The 24590-nt window shown below is 37.5% G+C and overlaps 1 pseudogene; it reads left to right on the top strand.

Moving 5' to 3' along the window:
* The window catches only part of LOC114697534, a 75820-nt pseudogene that overhangs the window by 15193 nt on the left and 36037 nt on the right, over positions 1-24590 (top strand).

Consider the following 24590-nt stretch of genomic DNA (forward strand, 5'->3'; position numbering starts at 1 on the left):
TATTGTCATTAAAAAAAAAAAATGAACCTAATGTTATTAAAACATTAATGCCATGTTCTGTAGATGAGAATATCACACAACAGAAGTCTTATGATATGTAACATCAATCTTGATGATGAAGTATCTTAAAGTTCATATGGCTGGGTAAATTTTGTCTTACTTAAAAGTTAAAAGCTTAAGTATTGGTTATAGCTTGGAGAAGAGCAAATGAGTACTGTGGAAGTCGTGTTTTTGTACCTTTATATTTTATATGTTGTGGGTGAAACTTTTTATGAGTGACATATAATAATATATATTTATACTATACTATATATATATTTTATACTATTATACACACACACTATCTGGTACTCCTTCACTAGAAAGAACTTTGAAGTGAATAATTTATAATTATTAATATATGACAATTAGCGCAGTTGGCCAGCATTTAATGTAAGAGTGTGAGATGTGCTGCTCTCAAAGTTATGCTCCAAAAGCTTCGTTTTCTGATCAGGAAGACAAAAAGTTATTTGAGGTGAAAGAACAAGTTTGGAGTTGCATACTCCTCTAATTGACCATGAGCAGACTGAACGGTATTTACTTCTCCCTTTCCATTCAGTTATTCTGAAAACTGAAGACTTTATGGGTAAAAGGTGAAGGTAGAAACAGGAAGAGTGAGGTAAATATACTCATCTATCATTACTTCCTTGTCTACCTACATATGCTCAAGGGTTGTCCTGGGGGGCTGTTGGAAGATAGTGGCATTTCTTGTAATTATAGCTACTCATATTGCTGTTTTGCTTTCATAAAAGTTGAATACTTTAGTATCTTATGTTCACTGACAAAGCTAATTCTTTAAAAAAAATGTTTTTTCCCTCTTTAAAGTAGGAATCCAAATATTCTTTGATACCCTTGGTTTAAGCCTAGAATTCTACAGTTGATAGTTCAGGTTGTTTCTATAGACTTACGGGTGTATTTGCATGACTGCAAAGAGCAAGTGTCTGCTTCTAGGAGCATCAGAATCAGAAACACGTGCTGAGATCTGCTAATAATTTTTTTTTTTTGTTATTTGCCAAAATATCAAAGCAGTTCAATAAGGTTAGGAAATAGTATCTCTTTTGAAACATATTAGACCTTGAAAAGTAGGGATAAGTTTACAAATAATATGCACATATCTCAATTAGTATTCCAAAATGTTATTATCTTGCATAGCCAAATGAAACAGTTAACACATAGACAATATTGTCTACTGACACTACTAATATCTATCAACACTATTTAAGTTTCACCAGTTGCCCCTAATTCATGATTGTTATGTGCAGTATGAGTTGTTATTTCTGCTTAGTCCTCCTTGCTTGATCTGAAACAGCTCTTTGATTTCTCTTTTTATGATTTTGACACTGCCTGAAGAGTACTGGGCAGGTATTTGCAGACTGTTCCTCAAATCAAGTGTGCACCAGCACCATGTTAGAAAGTGTAGGACTGTATTCATCAGGAGGTTGTGAGACGAACTGAACATTTGGCTAAATGTTTGCCAGGTTTCTTAACTGTTACATTCTTTTTGTAATAACCAACTTTTGGAGAGATTTTTGAGGCCTGGAAAATATGTTTTTCTTGTGTATATTCACTACTTTTTTCATTTGTTGATAATTCTTATCTACAATAATTACTGTGATGTTTGCCAAATGATTTTTCTAGTTTCTCTCTTTTAATAATTTGGTATATGGTAGAAGGGCCTTCTCTTCCTGGTTAATATGAATACTTATATTAGTATGACTTTGGCCCATTGTCCAGCATTTTTATGCTCAGTGTCCCCTGAACTTGGCCATTGGGAAGCGCCAGCATGTTGGTTTCTCTGTCCCTTTGATAACTCTTCATTTTTTGCGATCCTTCCTTTCTGGTATCACAAATGTACAGGCTCAGTGCATGTTTTGCTTGTCCTTGCTTTGGAGTCACCATTTTTCCAGGGAGCACTGGTTCTTTTTATTGGAGAATATATTTAAAAATTTCCCAGCCATGCTCATTGGCTTTGGAGTAAGTCCATAGTATTATTTAGCTTACACTACAGATGGAGAAAACTAAGCTGAAATTAAAGATATTCTCAGAAAATCCAGATAGAGTTGTAATAAGAGTTGGTTATGAACTTAGACTCCTATTCTAAGGCAGGGTTTGTTGTAACTTAACCACTTAGATATTTGATATTCCTTCCTTACACTTACCTATTTGCCCTTCCTTCCTTCCCTTCCTTCCTTCCTTCCTTCCTTCCTTCCTTCCTTCCCTTCCTTCTTTTCTTTTTCTTTCTTTTTCTTTCCTTTTTCTTTTTTTTTTTTTTTTTTTTTTTGAGACATAATCTCTTTACATACCCTGACTGTCCTGGAATTCACTATATAGACCAGACTGGTCTTGAACTCACAGGAGATTTGTCTGTCTTTGTCTCCCAAGTACTGAGATGAAAAGCATTGCGCCACCACTTCTGAAATTCACATTTGCTTTAATAATAATTTTTGGTTTTTTGCCTTTCCTGGACACAGCCTAGTTAAAATATACTAAAATGTATATAGCTTTTCAAATCCAAAAATAGCCATTGCAATTCTAAAACCATTTACATGCTTGCTCTGAGTAAGGCTGTGTTGAATATTGGTAGTTTTTTGCCCTATGCATGTACATGTTGGAGACACTGTTAAATGTTTTGTTTATTATGCCATTTTCTTAAGCATGTGCTTTAGTACAGGTGGTGGTGTGATGATTGTGATTATTTCATTTTCTGTGTACTTAGGGTGGCTTAGAATCTTCAATTAATGTGTAAATACGATGCACAAACATACGATACTAAATTTATTTTCATTTTTGCATTTACTTGTGCCTCTATTTAATGTCCTGTGATATTCAGAAAGTAGAGTAGATGAAGACAAGTTTCAGGACTCATCAAACGGAGCTTTGAGGAAACTTGTCAGTGAACTAGCTCCAGATAGTAGGAATCTCCTGATTTTTTCACAGGGTAAAAAATGAGTCACACTCTGTTCCTGAGAGTAAAAGTAGACTGAGCAGTGGAAGTTTAAAGGAAGAGAGCAGACTTTGTTCTGTGTATAGAGCCAGAAGCTAAGTTCCTGATGTGGTTTGTCTGAGGGTGGAATGGATTGTCTTAGGAAGTCGGAAGTTTTCATAGAGAGAAGATTGATTATCTGAATTTTTTTCAAAATGGAGTGCTGGGCTTTGTGTCAAGTTGGTCTAAGTCTCTTAAGGTTCCTTATAGTCGCTTAGGGTCTGTGCTTTTAGCCCTCTATACTTAATATGCTGCTGTTTCTTCACTTTTCCACTCTCCGAAAATGTGTGTATAAAAAAGAAACAATGCTTAGCTTTAGAGAAACAGCTTGAAATTTATAAGTGGAGAAAAAAATGAACTGCCCCCATTAGTTGTTTCTGACAGAACAGCATGTAGGGTTGGTTTGTCCACAGAAATTGCCCACAGGCTTGTTGGTTTGGTTTTTGATTTTTTTTTTTTTTTGAGGGGAGTATGAGTTCAAATGTGCACTAGAAGTTGAAGTGTCCAGTGTCTTCCTTGATCACTCTCCACTTTATTACTGAAGTACAGGGTCTTTTGCTGACCCCTAAACTCACCTATTCAGCTAGTCAGGTTAGTCTAGCCAGCCAGTTTGTTCCAGGATTCTGTCACCACCTCTGAAGGGGTGTGATTACAGATATGCCCCGACATCCGCCTGCATTTTACATGGGTGCCTGGGATCCAAATTCCATTCCTCTTGTTTGTAGACTTGTGCAGGAAACGTTTATCCATTGATAAGGCAGCAAGTATTAGTTCTTCATGTAGCTCAGGGCAGGAGAAAGAGAGGCTGTGCCTAGCATACTGGGCCCTGGGTTCAAACCTCATACAATTTTTTTGTGTGTTTGCATATTTTTCTGTGATAGAATAGCTTTCACTTATTTAAAGAAATCACTTGACCTTTTTGGAATTGTTATAATCTGGCAGGCATTAGCATTACTGCAGTCATAATGCTTTACAACATAATCTACACATCTATAAATACAACTAAGGAATGTGTTAAAAATTTCTTATTCAGATGTAGAAGTCATGATTAACATCCTTGATTCTTTCTAGTTTTTTTTTTTAATATCCTTGATTCACTCCAGTTTTATTTGATAGAAAAGTTGTCGACAAAACAGATAAGCAATAATAGAATGGTTTGATTTGTGGGTCCTGAAAATACTCAGAATGAATTATCTGTGTCTGTTGGTTGGTAGCTTGGAAAGTGTGTTCTGTATGCCTTTAGTGTAATCTTTGACTCATTAAAACTTCAGAAATGAAAAGCTGATAGACTAAATGTTTTGTTCCCCTAGTGATGCCTGTGTGTGTGAGTGAGTGCGTGCGTGCACGCACCAAACACCTTTCCCCTTCTGAGTAAAAACCATGGTTTGGTAGTGTTTAAGTGCTTCACTGTCAAACCTTTTTGCTCTTAAACCACATTTCTCTTGCTGCTTTGTATGGGAATCATGAGGCTGATTTGAAGCCTGTATTGATCCTTGTTACAAAGGATCTTGCAGCATCTAGTGAATTCCATGAACTTGTGAGTAGCTGAACATTGAGGGATTAGTGAGAAGTTCAAGGCAGCTGTGAATGGTAAACACTTGGAGATGAATGTTTGTGTAGTACAATCACATGTTTGGAGGTTGCAATGTTTGGGGGCATGAATATGGAATTGTATTTTTTTTCAATAGGTGCTATGTGCTTATACTTACATCAATAAAACTGCAATTAATAGAGAATATCCACTTCATCCAAAGACTACTTTCGTAAATGAAGCCTCCTTTGTAGGCACATCTAATTAAGGCACAGAGCAGAACAGGGATGACAGGGATTTGAATCCTTGCTCTGGCTCTTACACAAGATGCAGTCTTGTCAGTAGGCATTATTGTCAGAATTAAACATGTCTTGAACCCAGTTTCCCAAGCATAACAGGCTACTAAAATCTTCAATGCTAAATGGACAGTTTAATATTTTTAGAGCTCAGATTATTTTGTTTCCTTGTTTTTGCTGTTGTGAAAGAAGAAAAAAGTAACCTCTGTATCTTCTGACCACCACGATATGTTGTGACTCTTCCTTAGGAACAAATCCATTTGTAGAAATTATCTCAAACTGAGATCATGATGTTTCCTACTGTTTCAAAGTCTACTTCCTCGTACTTACTGTGTCAGCTTGTATACAGTGTGCCTCATAATAACACTTAGTTACACAAGATTTACTTTTAGTCTCTGGCTAATGAGCCTCTAGTAAGTTGCTTCCTTTCCTTATTAAACTGCAACCCATAGCTTTGTGCATAGTCTTGAGTATATTTCTGTTTTTATGGAATTAATTTTAAGATGTAAAATTTTTGGCTCTGAGGGTATATGTGTGTATAGTTTTTAAATGTATTTTGGGGAGGGGGTGTTGCCAAACTATACCTGCATTCTCATAAGCTGTGTAGAAGAATGGATTGTACTGATACTGTTATTATATTTCACTAGTTGAAGAAGTCATCTCAGTTGTAAATAATTTCTACTTCAGTGATTTCTTAGTGATGTTGAACACCAGTGATGTTCATCTTATAAAGTGCCTTTTCTCTGCTTGTCTTTAATAGTATTTTTTGCTTGTTTTTTTTTCTTTTGAAAAAGTTTATGTATCTCAGGCTGGCTTCACATTCACTCTGTTGCTGGTGCTGACCTTCAGCTGATCCTTCAGCTTCCAAATTCTGAGTTATGAACATTTCTAATAATAATTGCATTTTAATTTTAGCTCTTTCTCCAGAAAGCTTGCTTTTTACTTTAACACTACTGAACATACATTCTGTTTTCCACAGATCTGATATGCCTTATTGCAGTCTCATACTAAATACTTTGATACATTTATATATTTTCCAGACTACATTTCTGCAGTTTTCACTTCATTTTTTTTGTTGTTTTTGTTTTAAAGGTTATTATTATTATTAGCCCTTGGCATGAGAAATGTATTCAAACAATTTGATGGGATTTATGAACCAGTGACATAATAAACACATTAGATCACTATGATGCATGTATATTAAGGGCTGTTTCATCTGGACTACAGTATTTTAAATACTATATCTTTATTCTACTCCTGCTGCCTAATAGGCAAGTTCTGCCACCCCTACCCTGTGTATGTGTAGCGTATACAGTAAAAACTCAAGAAAAAACACTCCCCTATTAAAATTAAAACTTTTGTTTAGCGTTTATTCTCTACCAGACACTGAGTTTAAAAGAGGGTCTGTGAGCTTACAAATTAATCAGTTCAGTGTTATAATATTAACTCAGCCAACATACCTGTCTTAAGACAGCTGCTGGAGTGGAGTATCCCTTCTTTTGCCTGCCTTATAAGAAGAATGTACCTGCTTGTACCTCTCTCTGTCCTTAGAGGTCCTTCTGGAATCTTAGGTTTCCTGCCGTAGAACATTGATGTGAGAGGTATAGCAGAACGTAACAACGATGTACAGCAAATGTATTATAATGTTGTCCTGGAACAGGCCACATGGGGTGATAGGTAGAGTGGAGGTGATTATGCCATTAATTCTTGTTTAGAATATCTGACAAGCCTTTACTGCAGAGATCAGAGTCAATTGAAAAATGCATAGAAGTACAACTTACAGACTTAAGCTTCAGAAGCACACTGGGCAGCACAGAGTATGCCTTTATGCTGTTTGATTTGTCTAACCCTTTTTTTCCAGTTATTTTCCTAATTTTATATTTCTCAGCTGTGTTTCATTCACTTGGCTCCCTCCCCACTTTTTACTTTAATCTGAAAGACAGTGCTTTTCTTTTTTAAATGTAGATTTTACATTTCCCTGCTCAAAAAGTGTTTTTCTTAGTAAAGAGCAGCTTTATATTTACCATGTGTCCACTGGTTTGTTTGTATCTTACAGCATTGTTTTCTCACCTTAGACATTTTCTTGCCTTGTGGTCTTTGTCTAAGATAATATTCTACCAGGAGAATCCTTTGCTCCTTCTTGCAATATTCTCCTCTTCCTTGGGCCGCTTGGATACAGAGCACCTGGTTCCTGGAAAGACTGAGTCTCTAAGATCAGAGATGTTTTTCTCTGAATGACACAAATTGAGACATTTCCATATTGAATGGCTTTTGACTGGCGTGTAAAAATGTACATTCTTTAACTGCTCTGTATTATTAGAGGTCCTTCTGGAATCTTAGGCTTCCCTCCCACAGAAAAAAAGTTAACCTTAAAAATGGATGTTCCTGGGGCTGGAAAGATGGCTCAGTGGTTAAGTACGCTGGCTGATCTTCCAGAGGACCTGGGTTCAATTCTCAGTACTCATGTGGCAGCTCACATCTGTCTGTAGCTCCAGTTCCAGGGGATCTGACACCTTCACACCAATGCACATAAAATAAATTTTAAAAATAAATTATTAATAAAGGGGAGATGTTGCACTCTAGCAGCTGTTTTAGGAATGGAGGTTGAATTATATTACAACACCTACTGATCAATATTGCATATCGAAATTTTCTCTTTGCTTGGGACAAAATTTTCACAAAATATTTACTGTCTTCATAGAGACTGATAGACATAACATGCTAATGAACTGAGATGAAGGTTAGGACTTCTCATACTTTCTTTTGATTTTCTCAGTGATTGCATATTGAACATCTACTATCCCATATACTGTGTGGGATACAGTTGAAAGACCCACTTTATATGAATTATTGGCCATGTTACTAGGAGATGGACAAAAATATTTAAATTAATTAGATTATCTCAGGCGTAAGTATTAGGATGTCAAGGAGGTGTCAGTGTTACTGTGGGGAGGACTACAACTGATACTGAAGAAGCAAGCATCCAATTAATTACATATTCTGGGGTAATCAAGTGGAGACAACTGGGGTAGAAGAAAACTGTTAAGGAATAGAAGATGTGTGTTTGAAATACAGTGAGGGAGCTTTGGGAGTAGTAAGAAGGTAAGCCCTCTAATGAGTTTGCTGGGGTTTTTAAGTTTTGGATTTAATATTGAAAGGTTAAATATTCATCACTGAAATGAAAAAAAGTCATTAGAGTTAAATTTAGATAAGTCATTAGGATAGAGTGATAAGCTTCTTGTTTACATTACATTGTCTATACATTCTAAAGTGTGCTAGGTTTATGTAGTTTTTATTGTTCTGTAGTTTTAGAAAAGGTAATTAGCTGGAGTCAGGTTGCTGTGTCTTGAGGGCAGCTTGGCTACTTAGTGAGGTCCAGACCAGCCTGGGTTACAGTATCAGACCTGGTCTCAAAAAAACAAAAAACAAAAACAAAACAAAAAACTTATAGCCAGGTTCATGCCAAAGTAAAAATGGCTGAAACATGTATATTTCTATTGTGCTGAAGAATCATTACCGGCTACCTTAAGACAGCCTGGAAAGTGGAGTGCAAATGGTCCTCCACATTTAAGTGAGCCACCATTCAAGAAACCAGGAGCTTTCACGTAAGCAAGATGCCCAACTTCTCTTAATAGTTTTGAAACCTTCCCAATACTGCACCTCCATTCCTACAAGGCAGCATCTGGAGTGAAATGTAGCATCAGATGGTTGGAGCCTCCAGCACTAAAGTATTATCCAACCTACAGCTACTGTTTCTTGTTCATGTTAAGACCTGTGACACTGTTACAGGTATGTAGGCCACTGAGAAAATTCAGATGTTTACAGCGACTAGCAGACTCTAAAGTGATTTGGATTGATCAAAAGATACCAGAATCTGGATTTTATAACCTAATTCATTCGTCCCTGTTAACTGAAGAAATGAGTGTTTCACATTTATTGTGCCAGTTTGTTATTGCTTCTGCATTCAAATTATACTTAAACATAGGATTCACTTCTGAATTTTAAACAAAACCATTGTCTTGACTTTAATTACATTTTAAATTACCCACCTATATCGTGTATCGTGACTCCTATCACTGATTTTTAAAAGGAGTATTTCTCAAAAAATTAGCCTGACTTACAATCTTTCTCACAGGTTTACTTCCAGAGCCTCTATTAAATACATAGAATAATTCCATCAGAATAAATCACCTCAGAACATTATTCTCCTTACATTATTAAAGTTCACTATATTGTGAGTACTTTGAGGATAGGAACTGTGTCTTATTTATCTTGGGTATTTGTAGCTGGAGAGTTTTCTCTCCGGGTCCTGCCAATCCCGGCAGTCCAACAGCCCACTTATAAAATAGACACACAGACGCTTATATTATTTAAACTATTTGGCCTAATGGAGCAGGCTTCTAGCTATCTAGTTCTTACACCTTAAATTAATCCATTTCTATAAATCTATACCTTGCCACGTGGCTCATGGCTTACCAGCGTCTTCACATGCTGCTTGTCATGGCGACGGCTGGCAGTGTCTCCCTCTGCCTTCCTGTTCTCTCAGTTCTCCTCTCTGTTAGTCCTGCCTATACTTCCTGCCTGGCCACTGGGCAATCAGTGTTTTATTTATTGACTAATCAGAGCAACACATTTGACATACAGACCATCCCAGCAGGTATTTGGTATTTAATGTGTTGTTTTTTGTGTGTATATGCACATACATGTGTTGAAAGACCAGAGGTCAACATTCAGTGGTCAGTTTCACTTTTTTTTTTTTTTTTTTTGAGACAGCATCTCTTGCAGAACTGGGAGCTCACTGTGACTGAACTAGATTGGCTGGCCACCAAGACCCAATGAGCCTCCTGTTTCTGCTTCACCAGTGCTGGGATCACAGGTGCACACTGCTGTGCCCACCTAGTTACAGGCTTCTGGGGACCCAAACTTGAGTCTTAACTTGTGTGGCAAGCCCTTTAACAAGCGAGCCTTAGTGTATTATTTTATTTAAAAAGATTGAGTGAATTTGACTGTCCATTTGAAAAAATAGCAAGTGTTATATGACGAGGCACTGTCACTCAGGCTTCCTGTTACTACCTGTGGACGCTCGTAGTGCATGTGCCACTCATCTTTGCGTTGCTGCTTGGCTCAGTTGCTTTGGACCTGTGATGAGAGTAGCATGTCACAGAACAAAGCTGCTCATTTCCTGGGACGAAGGGTGTAGGACAGGAGAGGGTTTCCACCATCTCTCAGTGGCACCCCAGGCTGGTGACCAAGCCCTATAGTATGGGGCCTACAGGAGACAGTTGTGATCCAAACCATAATACCATGCTGACTGCTTATTCTGGGCCAGCAACTTCTCTTCACCCTGCTGGGCTCAGTCTTTACAGGTTTGTAGTCTTGGAGACTATCTGATTCCTGTAGTTTTTGTCTCATCCTTTGTCTTTTAATGCTTATTATGCCTGAGTTTTGTTGAAAGGAATAGAGTTAGAATTCTACATTTTTGCTCTGTCTGTAAAGACACTGCTGTATTCCCAGGCTTCACCATTAAAATAGTACCAAGATTCAAATAACATCTTCCTAGCTGCCTTTCTGTTTGTGCTTTCTGGTTATTCCAAGCTTTCTTGAGTCTATTTTTTGGTGTAATTATTCTTAGATTTTAATCGTATTTTCCAGCATTGAGGCCTAGAATAGTTTCATTTTTTAATATATAAGGCCATCTACTGGTAAAATTTATATTCAGTTGAATTCATTTTTTCTTGTTGTTTAGACTCATCCAGCTCACGCTTGGATAGTGCATATGTACATATCTTGCACCACATTTCTAATTAAGTCAGTGCCCATGGTGTCAATGTCCATCTATAGTTTTAGTCTGTCAGGCACACTTTGCCTCTTTATCTGTGAGAGTGCCTTCCTTCTTTTCAGGGAGTCATCCCCTCCCCACTCTCCGACCTTTTCATTAAGTCAGGGTTAACCCTTTAGGTGTGTTTGGTTTGGGAATTAGCAAATAAACCAAAACAGACAAATTAATTAAACAGTGGAACTCAATTCCAAGATCTTGAACACTGAGAAGAGACACTTTGTTGGTACTCTAAGAATTTTATGAACCTAAAACTGATGAGGTGGTGGTCAGTGAACAACCCTTAGCTAGAGGCAAATTTAAAATGAAGTTCAATGTATTTTACAAATAAGTACCTTTTCTTTGAAGTGTTTTTGCTATACGGTAGAGTATGTGTAAATGTAAATATATTTTCTTGATTGGATCTGGGAGGAAGTTCAAAGATCTTTTGTGTGTACGTGCGTGCATGTGTGTGTTTTGTGTGTGCGCTGGGGAATGAAACCTAGGACTGCTGGCTTGATGGGCATATGTCTTACCACTGAGATATTGAGACTTACTTGCTATCTTTTGACTTGGGTACACTTATGTGTTAATATAGGTATGGAAAAATAGAAGAGTTAATTTAAGGATATCTCACTGCAAGAAAAACTTTATTATTGTAGTCTGCCAGAAAATACCGCCAGAGAGATCTTTTGGAAACAAGATCAGCCACCAGACTGTCCTTGGAAGGTTTGATTCAGGGAAGTGTGTATTCTTGCTTTCCATTCTCAAAACTTACCGGGTGCTGGCTCTCTGCTGGTCACATCTGTGAACTCTCTAATTGCTCTCCATTTTTAGATCCAAGATACATATTTGCTATTATTTCAGAGTATTTTTTTACAATCTTCTTTTTTCTAAATTTCCTCTTCCAGTGACTTTTTTTTTTTTTTTTTAAAGAAGCAATGATTTTTCAGATTTATAAGTCACCATAAGAAAAAAAGGGGGTTGGCAAAATGGTTCAGTGGGTCAAGACACTTTCTGCCATTCTTGGTGACATTTGATCCCTGGACCTACGTGGTTGAAAGAGAGAACTGACCCCAGTAGGGTGTCCTCTGACCTCCAGGCATGCACAGTGGTACAGGAACTGCTACACAAAGATACACACACACAAATAAATAAATATTAGTGAATATTAAAAATTTTTTTAAATCTGTGTGAGAACTGACTAGTTACTTCTGGTGTTTATCAATGCATCATACATGGACAGGGTATCATTAAATATATTCTGAAAACTGATATTAACAAAGTGAACTGCACGAGGAAGTACTTCTTTAAATAAGGTATATTTGTAAGAAAGTACCTGTTTACCTAGTGGCTCTTCCCTTCTAGATAGCGATAAAGAGTTAAGCAAATCCATTTTTTTGTGGAAAATGACTGAGTGGATTTTAATTCTGGCTGTCTGGACTGTCAGCACTGTTATTAGGTGATATTTTGACTGCTGATGAACAGTGTGGGACTGGTAGTGTGGGACTGGCTGACTTATGCTTGGTGGAAAGCCAGAGTTAACATTCTTCCCTTGTCATGACTTGAAGCTGGCTGTGGGATTATTAACAGATATTTTGGTTTCTCAGTGGAACTCAGCTTTTACCTACCTATGTTTACAGGAGCTCATTTCATCATCACCGAACTGTAACTTAAGAGCTGAAAGTGCCAATAAATAAATAAAAAAGCATCTAGGTTCTTCTTTGCTTTTTTGTGAAGTCTTGCTTGGTTCAAGTTGATGGTTTTTTGATTATTTAGTTCAGCTGAAAACAATCCATTAAGAGTGGATAGATGACATCACAGGAATTCTAAAAACCGTAAGATAGATGTTAAATGCCTAAAGTTCATAAATGAGAAGTCTTCATAGCCTCAACCATCATGTGAGAATGTATGAATTTTTTATATAGGAGAAAAGAGCATTCTACAGGACAAAAAAAAAAGGCAAGAATATTTATTTGTTTATGAGTACTTCAGTTCCTAAAAAAGCATTAGAATGCCGTCCTTCTCTGTACTGTCCCCTTAAATTTAAAGATTTAAAAGAACTTTTATTTTAGTGTATGTGTCTGTACCTCATGTGTACAGTGCTGCAGAAATCAGAAGATTGTGTCAGATCCCCTGGTCCTGGATTTATAGAGGGTTGTGAGCTGCCATGTGGGCACTGGGAAGCAGACCCAGTTCCTTTAAACAGCCAGTGCTCTTCACTGCTGAACCATCTCTCCAGCCCCTCCCCTTACATTTTAAAATAAATTTCCAGTATTGTACCTATTAATTTATGTTCATGTAATTACAGAGCAGTCATCAAAATTGACATAGTGACATAGGCTTTTTGAACTTACTAATGTAGTTCAGGTTTGCCTTGATGGTAGGTTTTTTTTTTTTTTTTTTTTTCCTCTTCTCTTTGATTTGGTGTTTGCTTAGTCACTGTACCTACAGTTCTAACAAAGTTGGTTCTGGGCACATTTTACTCAGTCTGTTGGTGTTTATGTTTGGAGTAATATAGTCACCATTTTCAGTGCTGCTCTCTTTAGTTATGTAGCTTGAATTGTTTTTTGTTTGTTTGTTTGTTATTGGACAGTGCTGCTGCAAGACATTAAATTTTCAGTGAAAATTAAATCGATTTATATTGCATTAAGAGGAAGGAGTGTTTAAAATTTCAAAGGTCCCACAGTCTCACAGCTTCTATTTCCAGACTAGTGTGGCCTCTTAAGAGGAAGTTTCTAAATTGCCTTCTGTGGATAAAATTCTAGGAGCATTATGTCACTCTGTATGCACACCACTGAGGAGTGCTAAATTCCGACTGAATTCTCATTTTGAGTAAGTCACCTTGTAGTGTTCACATGCCAGAGTCACTCTTGAAAGGTTTTTATAAGAAGCATTTTAACCATTTTAATGTCTCCTCTATCTGTTCTTTGTTACTCTCATCTTCCCCTATTCACTCAGATATTTAGTGAATGCCTGGAGGTACTTCTAAGACTTTCAGGTGGTCATATTTAGGGCAGTCAGATGGTGGTTTTTTTAATACTCTATGTGAACATACTCAGTTTTCTTCCTTGCTAGTGTGTTGATGAATCTGGGTTCCTGCCACTGACTCAGTATTGTTTTGTATCCCCAAATTTGACTATATTACCCTTAAGGCTGGCAGCTTACAGCCTACTTCACTTACCTACCATTAAATGCCAAGATGTTATGTGGGCTCTCTCAGCATGCATATAGCTAAGTATTTGCCCCTCGATGCAGTTGGAAAAGTAAGTGCTTTTCATCTTTGCTAAATGAAGTTGTATGCACAGAACCTTAGAAGGGTTCACAGTGTTTTCAGAAGTCCTAGCAATTAAATGGAACAGGTTTTGCTCTTCCATTCTTAGCAAAAACCATCTTCCAATGTTGAGAGAAATCTCAGGATGATCCACAAATCTCCTTGAACAGTGATCTGTCACCAAATGCTCTTGCTGCTGTCCCACATAACTAGAAAAGTATTTCATCCTACCCATGAACCCACAATTGTCATTAATGTCTTTGGTAACACAGATAATACCAAGTAATAATGACTGAGCAATATAATTTTTACTAGAAACAGAAGTGAGAATAGACTTGCGTGCCTTCTTAGCTGGCAAAAAGGAATTTCTCAGAAAGCTATATTAACCTGTATTAGAAAAATGAAGTGGTGTCTGCTTTTTGCTTTAAATAAGTCTATTAACCACACTAGCCATCAGATATACATTATCTGAGTCTTGGATTCACACCCCACTTAATGGAAACATTTGCAAAATAATCTCTCCTGCTTGTCTCTTCCTAGCTTCTCTCTTAGGAAATGTCTACATTTTACATATCCCACATGAGAGCATCAGCCTTTCTTTAGGCAAGACACTGAGCTGCCCCTTCAATTTCCATAGAACAGCTGCTTTGTTTCATGAGGTGTGCATAGCACCCTTAGAAGGAGTACATGTTGTATGTTCTAGAAAGGAGTGTGGAAAAGACTGCAATACCAGGCTATGTTGGAGCAAGTGAGTGAGATATAGGCTATTATAAGTAGTAAATAGGTGGGAACAGAGCCATCAGTCCTTCCAGGTTGACAGAGCGTACTTACTTGTATTATGTAGGGGGTAGTAGGTTTGGACATATGGAAGAAGGGAGCAGCTGAATTGTGAATGTTCACATTTTAAAGTTTGATGGATATTCATAAATTATCTTTAAAATCTACCATACTAATTTATATTTTCATATTCTCACTGTCTCTTGAGCTAGCGAACGTCCTGATATTTGGTCATCTCTAATTTGCATCCTTTTAATTATAACTAAGATTCTTTTTTATTTAATGGCCTGTGGGTGTTATTCACAAACTTTGAGTTATCTTCCTTGTTTACTGATTTTTGGAGTTGCCTTTTCTTTTTCTTGTCATTTTTTAAGTTAAGTTTGTTTCTTGATAATTTCATACTATTACAGAGTTTTGGAGTTTTAAAGAGGAATGCCTTTTGCTTGTTTGCTTGCTTGCTTGTGTTATTTGTGCCAAAGAGAACAAATAATATATCTTTCATTTCTCCCCTGCCTCAAAAAGACTCTTTTCCCTAAACCTGAAACTCTTAAATATGCTCACAGCCTTGAAAGTGTGACTGCAGTTAGCATTGCTGTGGAGAGCTTGTTTGGGGTTACCTGAATGGGCTCAGTCGAATCCCATAGGTTTCTAAAAGTGGTAAGCTTTCCCAACTGTGGGATGGTGATCAGAGAGAAGTGACTTCAGGAAGATTCATACAGGAGAGAAGGGGCTGTAAGCTGAAGAATACTACCAGCCTCCAGGAGCTATTTCTCTCCTGGAGCCTCTTGAAAGGATTGCAGCATTGCCAGTGCCTTGGCTTTTACCCAGTGAAACTATGAACTTCCAAATCACAGAGCTGTATAGATGTGTGTTGTCTTAAACTACTTAGTTTGCAATTTTTTATATCAGAAGCAACAGTAAAGTGTGTGTGATACTTTGCTACCATCAGTTTGCTGCTTACTTTTTGTTACCTTGTTTATCACCTTGTTTGTGGTGGTTTGTTGTGTAGGCATGTGTAATAGTCAAGTTTATCTTACTGTGCTGTTGTATAATGCTTTTATTTCATCCTGAATTGTAGTATTAATGTTGGCATCTCTTTACCCACCTCTTTTACTCCCCCTCTCATTATTTCTCCATGCTGGATCAACATAGGGTCTTGAGAATGTTAGATATGTAGCCAGAGATCAGTGTCGGTTGATCTCCTTAATTGCTTTCCACCTTATTTTATGAGACGATCTCTTCCTGAGTCTGGAGCCGACTCATCCAGCTAGCCTGGCTAGTCATCAAACCATAGGGATCCTCCTTTCTTCATTTCTGCAGTGCTAGGGTTACAGGTGACCTGTTATGCCAGGCTTTTTACATGGGTGCTAGACATGCAGACTCAAGTCATCACTCTTTTTTTGTGGCACGTACTCTATGGACTCAACCATCTCCCATGGTTCTCATTCTGGTTTTTGGTCTTTTCTTTTTTTTTTTTTTTTTTTTTTTTTTTTTTTTTTTTTTTTTAAAGACAGGATCTTATTATGTAGCCCAGATTGGTGTTGAGATTACGATTGCTCTGCTATATTCTTCAGATTAGAGATCACATGCCAGCTGTCATAGTTTTTAAACTATGTATTCTGGGAAGTTGATGATATTGTCAGTTAGAAGTTTAGTTCATTCTAAAAAGATAATTCAACACTTCCATTCATTCTTCAGATTAAAAAGATGAGTTCTCCTCCTCTTTGAGGACTTTGCAGATGCCTGACTTGGTTAGATGTGTTTCCATTCTATAATATAAACAATTTGTGGCAGATTTAGAAAATTAATTATTGATTCTTAGCTATAGTTAATAATCTTAAATTTTGAGAAGGACACTACCTCCTGGATTTCTTCCACAAAACCATAGTGAATACAAAATGAGACATTTCCAGAATGCTCACATTAACATAGAAAGATAATTTGATCAGATCATTATAAGATTTACTAGCCACATGAGTGTGAGCACACACAGTGCTAAGCATTTCACATTGTATCTTCATTTATTTCTCATAATACTGTGATAGTAGGCATTACCCTACTCTACAGGCCAGGAAAACGAGATAGGGAGAGCCCAAGGTTATCATATTTAACTGGTGACATTGCTTTAAAACTTTAGATGTTTTTGCTTCAAAATGTAGTTTTAAAAATTAGGATGTAGGCCGGGCGGTGGTGGCGCACGCCTTTAATCCCAGCACTCGGGAGGCAGAGGCAGGCGGATCTCTGTGAGTTCGAGGCCAGCCTGGGCTACCAAGTGAGTTCCAGGAAAGGCGCAAAGCTACACAGAGAAACCCTGTCTCGAAAAACCAAAAAAAAAAAAAAAAAAAAAAAAAAAAAAAAAAAATTAGGATGTAGAAACAGTTAAAAAATTAGATTTGGGTCTTCAATTCAGTTCCATTGGTCAAACAAAGAAGCCAGAAATACACACTGTACAGAAGACAGCATCTTCAACAAATGATGCTGGTCAAACTAGATGTATAGAATGTGTGAAGAATGTAAATAGATCCATATTTATCACCTTGCACAAAATTCATCTCCATATGGCATCAAGGACCTCAACACAAGGCCAGATACCCTGAATCTGATTGAAGAAAATATAGGGAGTAAACTAGTTACCTGGAAGAGGGTATCTCAATTGTCCCTATAAGATTGGCCTGTGGACATGGTTGTGGAGCATTTTCTTGATTCATAATTGAGGTGGGAGGGTCAAGCTCATCATGGGTGGTACAACCCTGGGCAGATTAGTCCTGGGTTGTATAAGCAGCAGCTTCCCTCATGGTCTCTGCTTCATTCCTGCCTCCAGGTTCCTGCCTTAAGTTTTTGCCTTGACTTCCTTTCATGGCAGATTATAATCTATAAGCCAAATAAACCCTTTCCTACTCCAAGTTTCTTTTGGTCAGTGTTTTTTCAGCAACAGAAACCATACTAGAACATACAGGCATTTAGAACATATAGATATATGCATATAAACATCATATGTTATTTGAGTTCTCTTTAGTACCTGTTATTCATTCTGCTTTTTAAGAAAATTAGTATCATGCTTATATACGATACACTATGATTACATTCATTCACACTCCACTATCCTCTATCTTCCCTCTCTTTCTTTGCTTGCTGACTCTCCTCTGACCCCTTCCTACACTCGTGTCTGTATATTATTCCACTCTCCTCTGGTCTTTCCTTGCTCAGAATGATTCCCTTTCCCTGAGAGGGAAGTTACTGCTACTCTGTGTACATGATTGTCTCTGTAAAGCCCCCCCTTACCCCTCCCACATTTTTCACTTCCCATAGTCGTTCCAGCTGTTCTTTGCTCTATTTCCTGGACTTCAGTGGACATGGCATACATATACCATTTGGAGTGAGTATTCAGCAGTCACCAATTCTCAGCAATTATGGGTCCCTGCTTTAAATACTCATCTACTTCAGAAAGAGGCTTCTCTGACCAAGGCCAAGAGCTGCATTAGTCTATGTGTATAAACACAGATATTTAGAAGGTAGTTTTTCTCTGAATCCTTAGGACAAAACAACAGGAAATTCCTTCCTAGGCCTGTGATTTCACTACCATAGATTTTGGAAAGCCAGGAGGCCTGACTTGGTTGGTATTGAACATAATGCCATTTGGGACTTTGGTTACTCTATGGGAATTGTTTATTCACTTTTAAACTTACTAGTGCAGAAGAGTAATTTGGACTTGGAATTTTCTAATCATACTCAATCCTTAATTTTCTTATTCAAGTGGGAAAGTAACTACCTTCTTTAGGATTAGTACAGCAAGGTTTTGAGAAAGATGAAACACAAATCAGTCTCCCTCCAAGCTTACTGCATTTTGCATTCTGTTATTGCTGTAGCAAGTAATAATCTTTAGCATATATAAAAGGCTTAATTATTGACTGTTAAGTCATATGTGGTGGTACTTGCCTATAACCCCAGCACCCAGGAACTGACGGAGAAGGCCTCAAGTTTGAGAGAAACCTGGGCTACATATGAGATCTTGTCTTACCCCATCCCGAATAAAGGAGATATTAGTAATTTCTGTTTGTTAAGTCTTTACTGGAGAGGTGGTGTGAAGCCTCTACAGAAAAGGGAACATAGTTTCCTATATTGTTTATGTACATGACATAAAAGCAGTGTTCCCTAGTTAAGTGAATAGATTAATGAGTTGTAATGTGGTTCGCTTAGTGTCTGCCTTAATATCTGAATGACAAATGTGTGCCTGAAATATGCCATAATGGAAAGTAAAAAGAAAACACAAAAATACTTTGCCATTTGCCATTGTAAGCACACATCAGGGGAAAACACACACACACACACACACACACACACACACACACACACACACACACACCTAATTCTTGTACTGAATACAACTTATAGAATTCTAGAAGGTTTCGATTTGTGGGTAAGAAGGGCAGTTAATTATCATTTGCTGTAGGAAAATGGTTATTTTCCTCTCCTGTATACAGATTACTCTCATATCCTCAAGGTTTTCCTTCATGCTTTTGTATTCATTTCCTGCTGCTGCTGCTGCTGCTGCTGCTGCTGCTGCTGCTGCTGCTGGAACAAATTACAAGAGAACCAGTGTCTTTAAGGCAATAGAATTTTGTTACATTGTTGCTTGGAGGCCAGAAACTTAAGTAAACCTTTTAGTAAGCTCACATAAAGATAAGATGTGTGTTAGTTGGTATATTGTAGAAGAGTTAGAGTAAGAGGCAGAGAGGAAAGAAAAACTCGGAAAAGAATTTATTTTACAAATGTTAAGCTAGTCGGCCAAAGCATAGCTACAGATAGGCTAGATGAGAAATACTTCCGAGCTAGACCTGGGAGAAGCTAGAGTAGTCCAAGAAACTCTGTTTTGTGTAGCCATGGTCCTTACATTACTTGAAAAGTTGTGGTTAAAACTACTATGCTGTCTCTAGAAAAGAAAACACATACATGGTTAAAGAGCTTTACAGTTCATTACAGATGTGTGTGGGGTGTGAGGCTGAGAGATGACTGGGTGACTAGGAGCTCCTACTATTTCCAAGTACCAACCAGTTAACTTTTCTGTCTGTGCTAGTCATCTTTCCATTGCTTTGAAAACTACATGAGAAAACAAGCTTTAAAGGAAGACATCTTACTTTGGCATAGTTTCAGAGATCTCAGTAGATGATCAATTGGCCCAGGTACTTTGGGTCTGTGGTAAAGTAGATCATATGCCAGAGAACTCACCATCTAACAGCTGCCTAACTCCTAGTGGGCCAGGAAGCAGAAAGAGGAAGGAACAAGGATCTCACTGTGTCCTCTGAAACTGTGCTCCTATGACATGCTTCCTCCAGTTAGTCCACTTAGAAAGTTTCAGCTCCTAAGAGTGCTATCAGCTGAACACCAAGCCTTTAATATAGAAGTTTTTAGGGCCAGTGTTATTTTCTGGAGATCACAGCGTTTAAGGCAACATCTTGGAGCAAAAGAACTGAACTGTAAGGAGATAAAAAAGGTCCCCTGTTTCTTGATCCAGGACTTTCTAGTCTCCAGATCTATGGAAAATAAGTCTTTGTTCACTTAGAAATAAGTCTTGTGTTACGCTGTAGTAGCTAATTCTTCTACTTTATGTGAATGAATACTTTTAAACAGTTGTTCAAATAGAGAGCAGAGATCAGAAGTTTTGGTATCATATTGGTTTTACATTAAAAACAAGAATGAAGAAAATCCTTTAAGAACTCCTTCATGTACCTTAAAGAATCTAGCCTCGAGAAGCTGTTAATAATGCAGCCTTTGTGCTCCTATGTCTCTGAGCAGTTCTAAGGGAAGATTGGCAAGAGACTAAAGAACTAAGTACTAAAAAGTGTAGACCCCGAGTGGTTCCCTGTAAAGCGAATGCCATCAGAGCTTCTGTGTACTTCTGTTGACTAGCGATAGAAAGTCGTCACTGTCTGGCTTTGGATAACCAGAATGGCAACTTTAGTTTAATGTTTTTTGTCATCTACTTAAATACAGCATTTACTATGTGTTGGGCACTGTTTACTTGTAATAAAGATAGGTGCTGTTTCTTCAAAGATTAGGCACAGAAGCTTTGGTATTTTTCCAAAGGTTGCAGACCTGGTATTTAGCCAAACCTAGATTCAACTTACGGACATTTGACTAGAATCTACACGTTTCTTTTTCCTCCTTCTCCTCCCTTCCCCCTCCTCTTCCTCTTCTTCTCTTTTCTTTTTAGACAGTCTTTTTTTTTTTTTTTTTTTTTTTTTTTTGGTTTTTCGAGACAGGGTTTCTCTGTGTAGCTTTGTGCCTTTCCTGGAACTCACTTGGTAGCCAAGCCTGGCCTCGAACTCATAGAGATCCGCCTGCCTCTGCCTCCAGAGTGCTGGGATTAAAGGCATGTGCCATCACCGCCCGGCTCTTTATTTAGACAGTCTTACTATGTAGCCTTGGCTGACATGGAACTTGCTACATTGACTAGATGGGGCCAGTTTCCATCATACAAAGTTCTGTCTGTCTCTGCCTCCTGAGTACTAACTAGGCTTAAAGGTGTGTTCCATCATGGTCAACCAAATCCTCACTCTTAATCACAGTACTGGGCAGTGTAATATTCTTTGTCAAAAGACTTGTGTCCAGAATATGTAAAGAGCTTCTAGAAATTAATTTAAAAATGAGCAAGCTGGGCATGGTGGCACATAATTTTAATCTCAGCACTCAGTAGGCAGAGGCAGGTGGATCTCTGAATCTGTGGCCAGCTTGCTCCACATAGCTCATTCTCAGGGTTACACAATGAGACCTTGTCTTTAAAAAAAGAGAAAGAGATGAAAAGACTTAAAAGATAAGCACATGGCCAAATGAAATGATGCTAGCTCTCATTAATCTTCTGAAAAACAAGAATAGTTGGCAAATAGCACTTTAATGTACACAATACAGTAATATTTAAAATACCGAAAACCCTAGATATTAGTAGGGATGTGGAACACAAGCTGTCATTTTTGACAAAATGTATGATTACAACTACTTTGGAAAACAGTTTACTAACTTTTTATATGGTTAAACATGCAACTGCCTTGTGACCTAATAATTGCATTTCTAGGTAATTAAGAGAAATGAAAGCATTGCTAATAATAGACTTGTATAGGTCCTTGTCAGCTACATAGTGAGTTCTACACCAGCCTGGTTTGTATGAGACCCTGTCTCAAAAACAGGATTATAGAAAAAGAGATCTGTATATGAACTTGACCATGGCTTACAAACTGGAATGATTCAGATTTCTCTCAGTGTAAGAAAAAAAATCAATAATGATTCAACTAGGGGACTACTTAGTCAAGTTTACTCTGATACACTAAAACAGTGTAGTGAGTTAAAAAAGTATAATGATAGTAATACTACTTGCTTCAGTTTATATGAAAACTTAGCATGGCCAAACTGTCTACATGTTATAAATAAAAACAGAAGGCAAAGGGGATTCTTTGGTGTGGCGGAAATATCTTAAATTTCCATGGTGGTTCTTCATATCTTAGTCCATTTGTGCATCTACAAAATAAAGCATAGGTGGGATGGATTGTCATCAACAATCATTTCTTTTTACACTTTTGGAGGGTGAGAACATGAAGATTAAGTTGTCTGTCTGGGTTCACTTTCAGGACCATAGGTGACCCTCTTTTAGCTATGCCATCACATGGGAGAAAGAATGAGGTAGCTTTTAAGAGTTTGTTTAAGGTTGATCACCCCAGTCATGAGTGTTTGCCTTCTGACCCAAATTCTCCACTGCCGCATACCCTCACCTTTGGGTTTAGATAGCAATGCATTCTGCAGGACACAAACATCTGTACTGAGCTGCATATGTACACATCTGTAGACTTTGGTGGTGCCTGTGTATTTGAAGTGGATGCATGGTACTGTGTATGAAGTTACCTCAATAAAAGAAATAACAAAGATTTTCACAGGAGGAGTTGAAGGGAGTAACAAGGGAAGAGGGAAATAATATAAATAAATCTTATAATTAGAGTTTATAATTTTTAAAAATTAGAAAAATAATGGAAACAACAGAAGCAAGGGAAGGACTTTTGGACAAGTGTAGTACCATAGGAATGACAAGAAGCAGCTTAGAGCATGCCGAGACACATTAAGAGGTATAGAACTGTTGTGTAGAACTTCAGCTTATATTTATAATTATCCACAGATCTAAGTTGTATCCAGTATACATTTCTATGTCTGCATGATTTATTATGCAGACTTAGAAATGGTTTATTAATAGTCAGTAAAAGTTTTTAAACTGAGGGCTACATGTCAGTTGTATAGGATATTTAATGCATTAAGTGAATATCCTAGATTTTATGTAAAAAATCATTGTTAATTTGGGAGAGCAATTTGAAATGGAACTAGTCTCTTAAGAGTAGATTCTAGCAAAATGAAGACATGAAAGGTGTCCACAGGTATGTTTGATTGATGAATAAACAGAATATCTATCCCTCTGTGATTTATAAAAATTATGTAGGCTCTCCATTGGTAGAAATTTTTAAAAATGGACTTCTAAGTCTAAGCATGATTATTTCAATTTTTTGTTTATAATATATTCCAGAACAGTTCAGAACTTAGAAATAATTAAATGAGCTAAAATAAATACAGCAGTAATTTGTCCTTATTGTAATGTTGCATCAAATGAATACATAGAGGCAAGGTGACAAATTCTCTCTGGGGTCTATGATCACACATATACAGGGTGATCCAGATATGCTCTGTCTACCAAATGATGAATTGAAATAGGAGTCCTGTAGTCTTATTCTGAGTTGATCCTTCAAAATAAAGAACAACCTTCAGTTTGTGGATTTCCCCCTTTCAATTAGGTTTTCCTATGGCTTATTATGGAAGTAAGTAATAAACATACTAGTTACTACATAGTAATTACTGTGGTCTTTGGTGTCTTAAACAAGACCAACACATTGGCTTTCTTGTTGTTTATGGAAACACTAATTCCTGATCTTTGCATCTGTTTTAGTAATAGTTATGCACAAGTGCGAGCTGTGGTAATGACCAGAGATGACTCAAGTGGCGGATGGCTACCACTCGGAGGAGCGGACTGAGCAGCGTCACTGTCTTCAGGGTCCCTCATCAGGAAGAGAATGGCTGTGCGGACTTTTTTATCCGTGGAGAGAGACTCAGGACAAAATGGTAATGATTAATGTAGCTATCGCTGTAATTTTAGGATACTTTCTGAAGAAATGACTTATCTGTTTAAAATTCTAACTGGTATACCATTTATGTGAGAGTTAGTTAATTTTGTTTGTGACTCAATGATTAATTCTTGGAGTCATTTTTATGTTTATGTTAAAGACAGCAATATGTGAATGTGTCTGGCTGGATCTGACAGTAATGTACACATATCGCATGGGCTCCTGCTTTACTGTTTCGATTAACTCCATAATATTCATGAATAGCTCTCTAGCCTCCCCCACTTTTCTCCTTTTTCATTAGGCCAGAGATCAGCAACTCCTAGTTTGAAGACAGATTCAGGCATGCCACCTGTTCTTTTTATTGTTTTTTATTCAGTCCATGAGCTAATGGGGGTGTGTGGTTTTTTTGTTTTTGTTTTTTTTTGTTTGTTTGTTTGGTTGGTTGGTTGGTTGGTTTTTTGAGACAGGGTTTCTCTGTGTAGCTTTGCGCCTTTTCCTGGAACTCACTTGGTAGCCCAGGCTGGCCTTGAACTCACAGAGATCCGCCTGCCTCTGCGTCCCAAGTGCTGGATTAAAGGCGTGCGCCACCACCGCCCGGCCATGTTGTTTGTTTTAAACACTATCAATGAGTTGATGAAAGCTGATCATGGTGACTCATGGTAACCTTGATTGTTAGGAGGCTGAGGCAGGAGAATTATGATGAGTTTGAGATCAGCCTAGAATACA

Source organism: Peromyscus leucopus, chromosome 4 (assembly GCF_004664715.2).
Source record: "Peromyscus leucopus breed LL Stock chromosome 4, UCI_PerLeu_2.1, whole genome shotgun sequence".
NCBI classification, from domain to species: domain Eukaryota; kingdom Metazoa; phylum Chordata; class Mammalia; order Rodentia; family Cricetidae; genus Peromyscus; species Peromyscus leucopus.